Source organism: Anas acuta, chromosome 2 (genome assembly GCF_963932015.1).
Source record: "Anas acuta chromosome 2, bAnaAcu1.1, whole genome shotgun sequence".
In the NCBI taxonomy this organism is placed as follows: Eukaryota; Metazoa; Chordata; class Aves; order Anseriformes; family Anatidae; genus Anas; species Anas acuta.
Window position 1 is genome coordinate 148,379,163 of NC_088980.1, and position 15,127 is coordinate 148,394,289.

General features: G+C 37.5%; 1 long non-coding RNA gene across 1 annotated transcript in view; it reads left to right on the forward strand.

Moving 5' to 3' along the window:
* LOC137851853 (uncharacterized) overlaps positions 1 to 7,652 on the forward strand; it is a 43,543-nt gene extending 35,891 nt beyond the window's left edge. The window contains exons 2-3 of the long non-coding RNA XR_011093540.1: positions 617 to 696; positions 6,853 to 7,652. This is a non-coding gene — a long non-coding RNA (uncharacterized lncRNA). The remainder of the gene's footprint in view (positions 1 to 616; positions 697 to 6,852) is intronic.
* Positions 7,653 to 15,127: the final 7,475 nt, after the last annotated feature.

The following is a 15,127-nucleotide window of genomic DNA, read 5'->3' on the forward strand; positions in this document are numbered from 1 at the left end:
ATGAAAATGTGTTATTCCTGTTAGAAAAAAGTGTAATAACAGTGCTCAATTCCAGCTACACAAGCAGCCACAATGCAAGCTGGCATACTTTCAGAGGCGTATACATGTATGACTTGGTAACTCATTGATGTGAATGCTGAAGGCCTAGCTTCACTTTAAAATGTCAGTATTTTAATTCTTATGCTCTCTTACTTTCTGATACAGATTGGTTGTTTGCTTGCATTAATGGTATTCTCAGAAAATAGCTGCCAGAAAACAGACTCTGAAAAGTACAAAACTTTTTGAGTTGTATGTAGTACTACAATTCATCTCCTTCCCCCACATTTAAAACATAGTAACTTTATGTGTTTTCTTTCTAGGTATATTTCATCTTTAACAGGAGGTTAAGCAAAACTTGGTTTGTCTAGACCATCATTGCTTCAAAGACTGAATGGCAACAGAACAAAAAATCCTTATCTTATTTGCCTTTGCTAGTAGAGGGTTTGTGTAGTCATGTTAGCCAGGGCATTTATGCAAGTCTTGGGACCATTTACAAAGCAATCAGAAAATGTATCTCTTTCCAAACAGTTTCTCAATGTGATTACATACCCTAGCTATTATCTGTGTTTCTTTTAAGATTCTTTTATGACCGTATGCCACATTTGGGTGAATTTCACTGGGGCTGGATGACTTCTGAACTTCAGGAATCTTTTCAGAGTAAGTCCACAACTGGGGCAAATCCCCCTTCTTTCATTGTACTCCACAGGCACAGTGTGACAGTGTTCATTTTGATCAATATGTGAAGAATGGAAGAGCAAACCTCCACTGACAAATGCACAAGACCTTTAGAGAGATCTGTAGCATTTATTAATTTTCCTTGGAGATGAGGTTTAATGGAAGAGGCATAATTTATGTTCACCAGTTAGTTTGACTGCAATAACTTTTGCAACCTCCATGGATCTTCACTGTGATATTAGTAGTAGTAGTAGTAGTAGTAGTAGTAGTAGTAGTAGTAGTAGTAGTAGTAGTAGTAGTGACTACATGACTACACAGAAGTTTATGTCTTTATTCTTTTTTTTTTTTTTCATACTCAGTCATTCTATTTTTATTCTTTTTTTTTTCTATGTATTAAACAATGAAGTATTATATAAAAAGATTTCTTTAAACAAATGAAACCTCATTTTTCTACAAAGGCAAAAGCATATAAAATGTGTGGAAGTGTTACACAGCTTCCTCTGCCATCCCACACTGAAGATGTAACAGCAATGTATATCTTTGTGCACTTAAACAGTAGTCTGTTTACCATCACTCATAACCTGTCTCACTAAAAATGAAAAAAGTTTCTGGAAATTAAATCTTTTTCTGCTAATGTCCGCTGATCTAAGGCTGTCAGCTGCCTTTATAACTTCTCCAGCAGGGAATGCAAATTCAGATGAATAAATGAGTGAAATTCACAAAATTTGTAGGTGCTTGAAATGACATAGAATCAAATTGGCTTTTTTTTTTTTTTTTTTTTTTTTTGTCTTATAGCATTCATCATTTCCCCATTTCCCCCATTTATTGGAATTTGCTATGTATCTCTCTTGCTTTAACTTATCTAATGCTCCTAATCAGACTAATAATCTCTTAACATATCCTAGCTTGTATTCTGTTTGTCTTCCTTCTCCCCTTCCTGTGAGGTCATCCACAGGTATACTTGATCCTCATTGTTTCTGCAGTACTGGTGCCATGTTTAATATATCCTGCAGCCTGACCTTATCTTTGCATAAAAACATACTTCTTACCATCTGCTCATCAAATAACTGTTACCAGAAAATGGGATTTCACAATCTAAAACAGTATGTACATGTGCTTTAGAGTGCTTTAGAGCTTGTCTCTAAAATATGCCATCTTATTAGAAAGTAAGTAAAAATACTTATTTTCCTTTGTCACTATATAGAAACTCCCTGAATACAATTGCTTTTATCTGTAGGGAAAAACTGGACCAACTAGTTTGGTTTTAAGTCTGTGAGTTACTGAGAACAATCTCATTGGTATTAATAGGCTATAGATTTGTAAGAGAATTTAATGAGTACAGAGAGGGAATTGCCATCTGAGCAGTTTCTATTCCTGCAAGCATTAAACGTAATATGTTAACCATGAAATAGAACAAACCCCACTATTAGCCTGGCTGTGAGATGATCTGATAGTCTGTGTTTTTCAAAGTGTGAAAGCAAAAGGCTTTCTTTGAACTAGAAATCAATGGAGATAACATTTCCCTTTTCCCCTGCTGCAGCCTGAACCTCTGAACACTCACACCCTGACCTCAGTGCTGGACGCTGGGTCCTGGTAGTGGAAAGTCCTTGACTGGTGGCGGTGGAGAGAAAATCATCACCTGCTTAGCCACAAACAACACATAGGCCTACATCTTTGTTTGTTAAATATCAGCTAATAGTTGCACAGCGGAGCTTCAAAGTCTCACAGCACTGTTAATGAAGGCTTTGTAGATGCCGTGTCCCCACTGAAGCCTTGAACTTTGGGTCTGATATTTAATGTAAGAAATATAATGCTGTTCAGAATTACCTAGTTTTCAGAATAAAGAGAATAGAATTACTAGGAAACCAGCTCTGATTTTGACTTTCAGATATGATCCTAGCTTTGTATATGTCATTCAAAATATTTTTACCACATCAGTAGAGAAGATATTCTGGTTTGCAAATGCAACAGCAAACCTTGAATCAAAGCTTCTGTCATGACTAAACTTGATTTTTGGAGAGGATTAGGTCTCTGTGTAGTAGAATTGTATGGGTCACTTTTAATAGTGCTGCTACTTCCAGAATCTTCAAATGATACCCAACCTGTCCATCTGCTTGGCTGCATTGAAGGGAAGTCTATATTGCCTATAGTAATTCTTCTAAGAGAATAAATCTCAGCATGTTTTTAATATTTTCAGTAGCATTGTAAACTTTTGCAAACTTTTTAGCCCATGAGTTAAAATGCATAAAGTCAAGTGGATGAAAATTTACTTTAATGGAGGTGTTCTATCTCAGAAGACATTTTACCAGGAGAAGGAAGACCTTTCTAAAACCCAGTTTATACTGTAAGCCCTTCTCTTTTGCTTGCAACTTCTCACCATAATATATATATAATATTACATTCTTAACATGTAAATATATAACTATATATGTATATATGATCTTATATGTGGACATCTGGACCTTTTACTTTCCTCAAATTTCTGTCTTTCATTCTGGTAAGGGAGATCTGAAACATCTACACATAGTCCCAGTAGAGTTGGATAGCACTGATACTGTCAGAGATGGCATTGACTTATGAATGCCTCCTCCCAATACTTTTCAATTGGTCAATGTCTTCTTTTTGCCTAACTTAGGGTCACAGTGCCAGCAACATGATGTGCTGGGTAAACATCACACTGGTACATGCATGACACATTAGTACAATGCAGAAATACATTACCTCTGTGTGGGGTGTCAGAAGACAGCTGTGATAGCAAGAATCTCCAGTCAAGTGAGGAGTTGAGTCCTCGTGAATTTCCCTTTAAGACTTGAACACTCCCCATCTGTGTGTTGAAGTGTTTTTGTGCTAAGATGTAGGTACCATGTTCCTTTCCAGCTCTGCTTTGTCTCCCCACATTTCAGCAGATGAGTGACAATAAACATCTGGGCATGGGTTAGCATTTCAAAATGCTCTTTGTTCACTTGCAAGACTCAGAATTATACAGGTTCTTCTGGTGTGTTTTTGTTTTGTTTTGTTTTCAGAGACAGCTCTAATCCTGACCAACACTGTGTCATGCCTCTCACAACACAACTGATACTGTTTAGCAGAAAATGCTATTCAAATTTATTTCCATTAAGTCTATTTAAGTCATTAATTTCACTAATTTAAGACTGTATCCCTTTACCCCTAACACCATCCACAACCATCTCTTCTCTTTAGGGGACTGGAATTTCTTGTAGCAGTAGGGTATCTGATGGTGTCCTTCAGAAAGGCCCTTCAAGTTGCTTCTTTTATCCTGAGTCCTTCTGCAGTGCCAGAATTTTTTCAGCATAGGGAAAATATTTCATTCATTATCAGGAGCTTAGTCATCTGATTCTTGGTGCTGATGCTGCCTTTCGGAACAATGGCTGGCTGCCACTCTGTCTGTTTCTGTGGGAGAGCTGCACTCTGTCATCTCTGTGTGTTTCTTTTTCTCTCTCTTTTTAATATCCTTGTCTTTATTATGGGAATTGATTTTTTTAAGTGTCCACCTGATAGGCTTTCTTTTTTTTAGAAACAGAGACCAGGTGTTAATTTGCACCAATGTCACTGAATTTTGATGATAATGAGTTCAGAAAGGATAGAATATAAAAGCATACCCCACTATGCCTAGAGAAGCAAGACTATGTGGTGAAAATTGTCTATGGCTGGACAAAGTAGCTGGAGGGCACACTGTCCCTCCCTTACCATGTATCTGCCTTTATCCTCTCTTTAAGTGATTGGCATAACCAAAGAACCCCAGGGGAAAAGATAGAGAAAACAAGAAGTGTCCCACAAAGAAGCATCATGCATTAGCCATGAATAATAATAATAATGATAATAATAATAACAATTATGATAATAATAAAAGGCAGGGCAACACAGTTCTGATGAGCTTGATTCCATTTTTTCTTTCCCTATAGGGAGTTCTCAAATCACACATGGCAGCTAATAGGAGCACAGTGAGGGGCAAGCTTCACTACCTTGACATGTTGATAATAATGTAAACACTTTCAGAGTACTCTGATCAAAGTCTTCCACTACAGGAATATAAGATATGGAATATCTGTGGGACTAAATACATTTTTCTTGGCCCAGGTTTCAGCCCAAATGAAATCATACTCATTCCACAGTCTTGTATACAGAAAAAAATAGCCTGAGGAGTTTTTACATTACTTTCTCTCTCTCTGGATTCACTTATGCTTGGAAGGCAAAATACAAATATTATGATCATGAGCATAGTAGCAATGTTGGATAGGAAAGGACTTCACGATGTCTTTCTTAGGATATTAACAGCAGCACTGTTGCTACATCACTTTATTCTCTTCTCTCCAGTACAAAAGTCTTGTATGCAGTCTCCTTGTGTCTCCTTGGCTATGGTAAGGATGTAGGGGTGTTACTATTGCTTGGGAACAAAGCATCACAGATCACATGCATGGTGCTGAGCCTCTTACGGAGAAATTGTAGTTTATTGTTGTTCCACTTAGGAACAAAATATGAGAGGGCACTGAATATGAGAGGGCACTTCTTTGTGGTGAGGGTGACAGAGCACTGGGACAGGCTGTTCAGAGAGGTTGTGGAGTCTCCTTCTCTGGAGATATTCAAAACTTAACTGGATACCATCCTGTACAACGTGCTCTGGGTTACCTTGCTTGGCAATGGGGTTGGACCAGATGATCTCCAGAGTTCCCTTCCAACCTCAGCTATTCTGTGATTCTGTGAGGCTGAGCCTGAAAAATTCTTGTATATGTTGTGTACAGGACAGCATGGTGTACATGTAAGTGGCAAGCTTTCAGCAAGTGATCATCAAAGCTACTAAGTGCCAATCAGCTAAGCTGAAATTATTCTAGGTCAAGTTAGTGGTCTGTTGACAATGTCTCTCATTACCTAATTGATATGGCTATATGCCTGCAGATAATAATTCTTTTCTCCTTGGGCATAATGCACTCATATTGTGTCGTGTCACCCCCCTCTTCCACACCCCCACCTTTTTTTTTTTTTTTTTTAATATAAAATTAATGAAGGCGAAAACTTTAAAAATTGGAACCCAAGCTTAAGTCCTCCTGCAGTAGTCCAGTTCCACAAACTGGCCTGAGTTTCAAAGATTTTGAAAGGGAAACAAATCCCACTCAAGCTGATGAATATTTTGAATACTTTGGCACACATTTTCAGGGTTAAATGATTAATAGAGATATTCAAATCACTGATGGTCCAAGATAACTGGTTTATTTCTGCTTACACTTTTGATAATGGATGTCACTGTTGGAAGGAAATGAGTCACATGTTTCTAAAAGGCCAGGAGAGACCGATTTCTGAACAGTGTGTGTTCATTCCTGGCAAGACCATGACAGGAAAACTAATGAGAGTAGCAGATCAAACATTCAGGCAGATGAACTGCAGCAGCAAAACCCATCACACAAAGATGGGTTTTCCCCCTGATATGATGAACGGTGTAGTTCTCACAAAAACCTATACAGCAGAGTGGGTGACTTCCTGAGATTCACTCAGAACAAAGCAGAGGGAATAATATCATGGATTTCCTTGTTTGGTGTACATCTTCACCCACTTTTAATATAGTAACTGATTTGTAACTGTTTCTCTGTTGTGACAGAAAAAGAAAAAAAAAAAAGTGGTAAAACTAGCTCCTACTTCTCTACTTCTCCAACCCTTTCCCTTCAGATACGCTGTCTGCATATTGCCTTGCATATCACTCCTTTTCTGTGTTTCCTATTTGTATTTGTATTGGTGTCAGTATGGCTGCTGTTTTCTAGGCAAGGAACACGATTGAACAAGTTGCTTATTAACCTGCTTAGATGCCACCTAAGCTAAACCCTCTGATTTTTTTTTTTTTTTATCCCAAGGATTTTATATTTTTTTCAGTCATTTGTATTTTAAACAAACTGTTGTTTGTATTGAGTTCTGATTTAATACCTTCGGCAGTCTACATATTAGAAGAAAGTATACACCACTGGTATAAAGAAAAGTTTTATCAAAAAAAGGATAACTATCTGAAGTGATGCCAAGAACCCAATCTTATTTTACTTGCCAGGATAGTTTCCAAGTGTTGACATGACCAAATGGGGCCAAATGTGAATGCTGAAAGAGTGAGAAGTACCTGGTGTATTCTCTGCCTTACAGATATGAAGTCTCCTGAAGTCAATGGAGTTGAAGAAACAGAACTGAATTTCACATTCTTGAGTCCAGTGACATTATCTTGGACTTAACATCAGTGAAGTTGAAAGCACACAGTCATTTAGCTGAATATTGCCAAGAGGAAAGATCATGGTGAGCTGCTAATATTTGTTTCTGGAAACAATCCAGGAATGATGCAGAAGCCAGATTTTTACAAAGGTTTGTAACCATCCTTCAGACACACTATGTGGGTCAAGGTACCAGGCAATAATAGAAGTCAAATGGGTCAGAGACCATTTTAATCTTGTCTGATCCAATGACTTTCTCTATACTATTGGTCATTTCACATGAACTTCTTGAATCTGTTTCAGGACAGCTATGAAAGCAGGTATAAGACTAACTTAAAAAACATTTAGGATCCAGAAGCCAGGTTAAACAACATATATTCAATTTTTCTGCCAGTCACTAAAACTGAGATATTTTCACATAGAAATTAAACTGTTGACAATGCAGTCTGAGAAGGTGTTAAATGCATCCTACAGCATGGTGAAGGTCATCAGCCACCAGTGTACAGCACTGTACTGGCTCCAGCTGTAAAGTTACCCTTCTTTCTGTTCTGACAGGCACATCAGAACTCTGCAATACACTATTTTTGATAAGGAAAAGGCTTGTGGGCTGAGAAATTGTTGTAGAAAGGAAGTCAGAATTCTTGCTCTCAGAATGCATAGTGGCTTCAACTGTCTAAATAACTGTTTAAAAGCATGGAATTTAAGACTAATCCACCCCCAGAATTATTTCCTGGTTCCCTCCCATTCACAAGGATGTTTCTTCCTTCTAGTACAGATGATCAGAAAATATTATGACACTTCAGAGGAACTTGGAAATCCCTAACTTTGCTTTTACAGTATTGCTCAGGTGCTCACTATCTGCCTAAATGAAGTAGTTTCTGGAAAAAAAAAAAAAAAAAAAAGTTGTCTGTAGATGTATATATGCTAGTGCATGTGAATTTTCTTCCTGCCTCACCACTGAAAGCGGAACACATTACTCATCCGTTTGCCATATTCAGATCTGGTAAACTCTGAGCAAATTCTTTTGTTAATGTTTGAATAAACGAATGTAACAGGGTTCGGGGGAATTATCCAACCTATATCAGATACATGATGGACGTGTTTTGAATTATATAATTGTTTATTTTTCTGCCAGTAAAACTGGGCAAGAGTCTTTTCAAACTGACTGTGCAAGTGGTTCAAGAAATTCATATGTCTGGTTGGATTAATAGTATAATATAAGTCACAAAACCACTGTTCATAATCCAAGGAAAGCACTGCATAAACATTGTGCCTTCTGCTTGCTCACTGCACTCAGAGGCCGGTGAAATCTAGATGTTTGACCTGGAAAAGATCAAAGCCAAAGTAAAGCCCTTAAATTCTTATCCTGGAAGTTGAAGTTAATTACTAACAAATATTCCTTCTGAAGGTTGTGGCTATGACTTTGTCAGCAGATGATGCCTCAGACATTGACCTCTTTATCAAGGTGAACTTAATCAACCCAGATAATTTGTTGTTTATCTGATGGAATGCTGGAATGGAGCTTTAATGACAGTCTTTTTAAATTCCAACTGCTGTGTAAATATCATAAAAACTAAATATGTAAAAATATGGCCTCATTCCAGGCAGGAAACTATTGTCCTTTTTGATTAACTAAATGAAGAGAAGTGAATGTCTTTCATGTCAATGAAGAAAAAATAAGGAAATAAATAAATTCAGTATCATGAGGTTGTACTAATGTTCATTTCCAGTACTGCTCAGTGCTGTTTCATGCTGTTTTAGCTGGGTTGGGTTAACATGCTCTGGAAGCCTTGAGGGTCTTGTAGACTGGTGTCTGACTCTGACTTTGCTCCCTGAGCCTTTCATCCCATATCTCATAAATCTTCTCCTGACATTAGATTTACCTCTTAGAATACAGTCCTTAGCCATAAAGTCCTGTCAAAGGAGGACTGACATAATAGAAGGCAATCCAAATAAAATAATACATTCAACAGAAGATAGCAATTAAGATATGTGCTTCTTATCTCAATATTTCTTTTGTGTTGACTCATTCCTTCATCTTTTTGGCCATCTTTTTTTTTCCCAAACAAAGCTTCTGGAAGTGCACATTGTAGATGACATAAATTCCCCTGGTAGAAATTACCTTATCTAGCTTTTACTATCCACACTATAAGTTTGTGTCTGAGCTAGTCATCCCATTATAGTTAAAGGAGATTTGGTCAATACAGTCAATAGAGCTTACAGTGAGATTGATCTGAACAAAATCTGTTGTCTGCTTTAGGATAAGAGGAATTACATCTTAAAATCTTTTGACTCTATTGACCTTCCCTCTATTGACTATAAAGAGAACTCATGGCAAGTAGTTCAGATACAGAAGTCCACACTAAATTGAAATGTATCCTGTCCCTCTTGACTGGATGCAGATCAAGACCTTAGCATACACATATACTGAAGGTCTTGATCTTCTACTTCTTTTTAAGACTCTGAGTGTGCAATTGGAAGACTATGAGTAACAGAAATGTTTGTTCTATGTCCACAGAGGTACCATAGTGAGTCATTAACATTTCAGCTCCTTTCATCACCACTCAGACAACAAACAGTTTTAGATATTGCTTAGAAATCTCTGGTATATCTATGGTCAACATGAAAAAATAAAAATAAAAAATTACTCATATGGGTTTTCTGAGTGGGAGACAGAGGATAGTTTCAGTTCATCTGTAGCATGTACTTTCGCAGTACAGACACCTCTCCTGGAAAAGCAATAAATTTACCTTCACTTATCTCTCTTGATAGTGTTTGATGGTAACTTAACACTTTTCCTGGTTCCTCTGGATATTTATTAGATTATATTTGTTTCTGTTCTTGCTGGACAGCTCCTTTTCCAAAGTGCAGCAGCAGAAGTAATTGGAAGCCAGACAACATTCAGCTTACACTGATGAGCTTGTTGTTAAACAGACGGCTAGATTTTGATGGTCATCTTTCCATGGTTTGAGGAGAAACAGGGGCATACACTATGTTACCCATCTGCTAGTTAGTCTCCTGTACTGTGTTACATTCTCCCTCCACTTCTTTTTGCCTTCATGTGTTTTACAGAGTTACTTTGGGGGACTGCAAAACTTTATCCAGACTCAGATGTAAATTTGTTTCTTGAGATCAACTTCAGGTTTTAGTAACATAAAACCTATGAGATAACTTTGACCTCAGCCCCAATGATCATCCTGATGTAAATAAGAAATTATATTTTTGCAATTGGAACAGGAAGAGCTGTGTAGATAAAACACTGCCTCTGTTACAGTGGAAAGGTTGTTAGATTAGCTGTGATTTTTTTAATTTTTTTTTTTTAACTTTGAGGAATGGGACATAATGTAGGCACAGGATGAAATATTCTCAACTATGGAATAGCTTTGTCATATGTTTTTAGTTTGAAATAAGGCCACACAGGATGCAAATGCAAACCAGGCTGATGGAAGTCAAAAATCCACTCCATTTGAGAACCACAAAATGACATTTTGGGAAGAGATGGTTCTGTTCCACTGTGAAGTGGGTGGTGAACATACAATATAGAGATGTCAGAAAACTTTCCAAAACAAATGAGTTATATATTTTATATTTTGAATGGTCTTAGCTGTACTTATTACATATATATGTGTATATATATATATACATACGTATATATATATATATATCTCACAGAATCACAGAATTGTCTAGGTTGGAAGAGACCTCAAGATCATCCAGTCAAACTTCTGACCTAACAGTAACAAGTCCTCCACTAAACCATATCACTAAGTTCAACATCTAAACGTCTTTTAAAGACCTCCAGGGATGGTGACTCCACCACTTCCCTGGGTAGCCCATTCCAATACCTAACAACCCTTTCAGTAAAGAAGTTTGTTTGTTTTTTTTTTTTCTAATATCCAACCTAAAACACCCCTGACACAACGTTAGCCCAATCCCCCTCATTCTGTCACCAGGCACATGGGAGAATAGACCAACTCCCACCTTACTACAGCTCCTTTAATGTACTTATAGACTGATAAGAATGACTCCATTCACCAGAACTCTTTGGGCCTGGCTATCCAGCCAGTTTCTAACCCAACTAAGCGTACGCCAGTCCAAGCCACAAGCAGCCAGTTTCTTGAGGAGACTGTTGTGGGAAACAGTGTCAAAAGCCTTACTGAAGTCAAGGTAGACCACATCCACAACTTTTCCCTCATCCATCAAGTGCGTCACTTTGTCATAGAAGGAGATAAGGTTCGTCAGCAGGACCTGCCTTTCATAAACCCATGCTGACTGGGCCTGATCACCTGGTTGCCCTGTAAGTGCCGTGTGATGGCACTCAATCTGCTCCATGAGCTTCACTGGCACTGAGGTCAAACTGACAGACCTAAAGTTCCGCAGGTCTACCCTCCGGCTCTTCTTGCAGATGGGCATCACGTTTGCTAGCTGCCAGTCAACTGGGACCTCCCCCAATAGCCAGGACTGTTGATAAATGATGGACATGTTGATAAATGGATGTATATATATAGTAGTACATATATATATATATGTGTGTATATATATATATATATATATATATATATATATATATAGTAGTACATAAAAAGGAGGAAAAATATGCTTCTGACAGGATTACATCTTCCATATACCTGGAGGAAAGATCTTGAGGTCAAACAAGAACATGCCTACAGTTGTTATTATTAAGCATTCACTGTGAGAGCTATATGCTTTCCCAGTTCATGCATTCGTCTCCAATTGTCTTCTCTGCCTGAAACCCAACATCTGGGAGGACTGATGACATGTGCTAACGCTGTGGCTCTTGCAGCAGGCTTTTTGAGGACACTCGAGAATACACTAAGAAATAATAATGATAAAATACAAGGATTGCATGCAAAAAGAGCTGTATGTCTGTATCTGTAAGAAAAATAAAAAAAGAAAAGAAAAAAGGTATATATATATTAAGGTATAGAAGGCTACTTAGGTAGATCTATTGATGCAAATATAGCATGACTGAAGAAGCATACTTTCTGTGTATACTTCTGGAAAGGCCCTGTCAGTGCAATAGAAGAGACAAATGTGACTAACATATGATTATTCTTGGTTAATAGTTAATTGAAATGGTTAATCTTCTATTAAATCCGTTATCATTTTTTTTTTCTCAAGTGATTTGATAATATTTTTTTTTGCCTAATTAAGGAAGCCTTCTATAAATCATTCCTGGAGGAGGATGATAGAGTGATTTTGAGAATGTTAGAGAAAAGAATTTTGAAGACCATCAAATATTCAAGGAATTTTGTGAGACGATGCTGAATGTATATGCAATTCAGTATATGTTAATGTGGCTTCTTATAACACTGACTGGCAAATAAAAAGAATAAGGAAGTGACCAACTAGTCATTTCTATTTTATTTTCTATTTTCAGCAGTGTTTTAATTGAATGTATACATTTTTCCAACCCGTCATTGAAAAAGATTCTCTGTGATAACAACTCCAGTTTTTATTACCTTTAGTAATACTGTATTTTAAGGACAGAGAAAGAGCAAAAAGATTGGAAAAAAAAAAAAAAAAAAGAAAGCATGTAAAACCTAGGTTTTTGTTGTGTTTTGTTTTGTTTATTTAATTATTTATTTATGGGAAAGGAAACAGACACCTCTCACTAAGCTGTGGCAGCTATTAAAGATCTAAATCTGTCCTCCTTTCCCAAGTTTTTCCTTATGACTACATCTGAACACTTAGTGCAACTTGTGATGGATATATTTCATCCAGAAAATTCAATTGCTTACTTCTGTTGCTATGGTTACAGATCATGACATAACTTCTTATTCTGCTGATGACGATAATAAAGGTTGCTGTGATGGGTCAACATGACAAGATAAAGTAAGAAAGTAAGATAGAGTAAGAAAACAAGAAAGAATCCTCTGAAGGCCAGTCTCAACAGCAGTTGAAGAAAAGTCTTGGATCTTTCCCCTAGTGGTTTAGGAAAGAGTAAGTTTTCCTTTTTTCCTTTTCAGACAAAATCTTAAAAATGCATATGTGTCACTCATGTCTTTTACCACTTTAAAACATAACCATATATATGTGTGTTTTTCTGATTATTACTCCAGATTAAAGAACAAAACTCTGTTAGGTTAAAGGAGTGGAATCAGATTTAAAGATTGGTTATATCCAATCTTACCTAAAAGCTTCCAGTAGACCAAAACCCAAAGCTTTTTCTCTCAAAACCATGCCTGATATTTTGTTAAATCTGCCTAATCACATTCAGACCCAACATAGCTCATGGTATTCTCTAGGTATGCCTCTGTCAGCCTGGAAAAGTCTAGGTTTCAGTGAGGCTCTAACACTTTAAGGCAGATGATTTTACTTGTTGGCACCTGTTCCAGTCACTTATATATTAGCAGTTTACTTTTTTATTATTATTTATTTGTTTATTCATCAGAAAGCTGGCAATCTCAGCCACGGTAGTATTTCTGTCTAATCCTTTCTGGTGATAAGGGATGCAGGAGAAATGTACAAGGAGAAAATAGTTGCTTTCTGGAAGTCTACTGCTTTTGTAATATCTCCTGTAAACTTCAAAGGTTTTGTTTCTCTTGCAGAACCTAACAAAGGGGAGGATACAAACTGGATAGCTTTCCTCAGGACTCTGTTTCCAGTAGGTCTCTAATTTTTCCAAGCCACATGGAACAAAAAACACTGGGCCAGCATCCTTCCTCATTTGCAGTGACATAAATTTGAAGATAAAACCAGCAAAGTCAACATAGTTTCATAGCAATGAAAGTAATGCAAGATCAGAGGACATTTTTACATAAAATGTAGTGAATTCTGGAATTCACTGATACAAGAAGTTGTGGGGACAGTTTGCCTAACAACTTTAGCAAGATGTTAGGCAAATTCTTGGACAGCAGGTCAGTAAAGAGATACAAACCCACATGAATGCCTAATATGCCTAATATGGTGGCTGCAGAAGCTGAGGAACTGAGGTGAATGGGCCACAAAGTCCAGGTGCACTCCTTCCAAAACATCTCCTTCTGCTGCAGGAGACAAAGCGTTGAACTAGCTTAAGATGCTTGGTAGGGCATTTCTTGTGTTCTTACATCTTCACTTACTATCTTTTGTGACATCCAGATTGTCAGAAATACTTTAACTGGCTTCTGAAGTCCACTAGTATGCTCTTTTTACAGCATGACATTGGGGGTGTGCATTTCATGTCCTGGGTGCTGCACAAGAGCAGGAAAGAACATGTAAAGTTTTCTGAGATATTCTGCAGGACAGCATGAGGAAGAAGTAGCAAACCTTGTTCAATGTTAACCAGACAGAGTCCCTCCTATGACCTCTCAAGACCCACAGCCACACCCAGGCTTTGTTCTGAAGAGAATTAGTTGTTTCACTGCAAAAGAAATTCCAAGAATAAGTAATATTTATGGCATTTATGAAACAAACAGGGATAGTCAGAGGACCAGAACACATGAATGAGACACAAGCTATTTGACAGCATGAACAAAATTAGACTAGTTTTCACCTATTCTATCAGCTAGCCTACTATATTGGAAAAGGATCTGGATATCCTAAAAAGAGTTAAAGCCAATGACAGTGGCCTGCTTGGGGTCACATGGCTGACTTTCCTCCCCATTGGATTACATAGGCTTGCACTCCCTTAAACTGAAGCCTCTTACTTCCATTGTCCTGCATGGTGCTGGCAATGCATGAACTCCTGGGGTTCTGGCTTAAGGGGATTATTTGGAAAAAAATACCAAATCCCATACAAAAATCCAGGGCTAAGCAATGAGGCAGTTTAAAAGACCAATGAAAAGAAGGTGTTGAGCTTTAGCTGTTGCTGTTCCCCATATAACAGGCAGAAATATCTGAGCAAATTCAGTTGAAAGCCTCAGCTTCCTCAACCCAAACTTAGCAGGGACAGACTCAGTCTGTTTCTACTTTATGTTAAGTCAGAAGGAAAAGAAGGCAGGAAAAAAAAAAAAAAAAAAAAAGACTGCTATATGGGAGCACATGGTAACATGGTGCCCTGCTCCTGTTTTTTCTCAAATCCACATGCATGCAGCTATGGTAAAAATGATGTTTGAGTGGCTGGTATGATTTAACTTCATACATAGCTTTACCAGAATTACTAACATGCTCATTTTCATACATGACCTTCATAGAGACATTTTTTACACAGTCTTGTGACACCTTGTAGCTAGAGGAGTAACCAACAGGTCAGGCGAGGTGATTGTCCACCT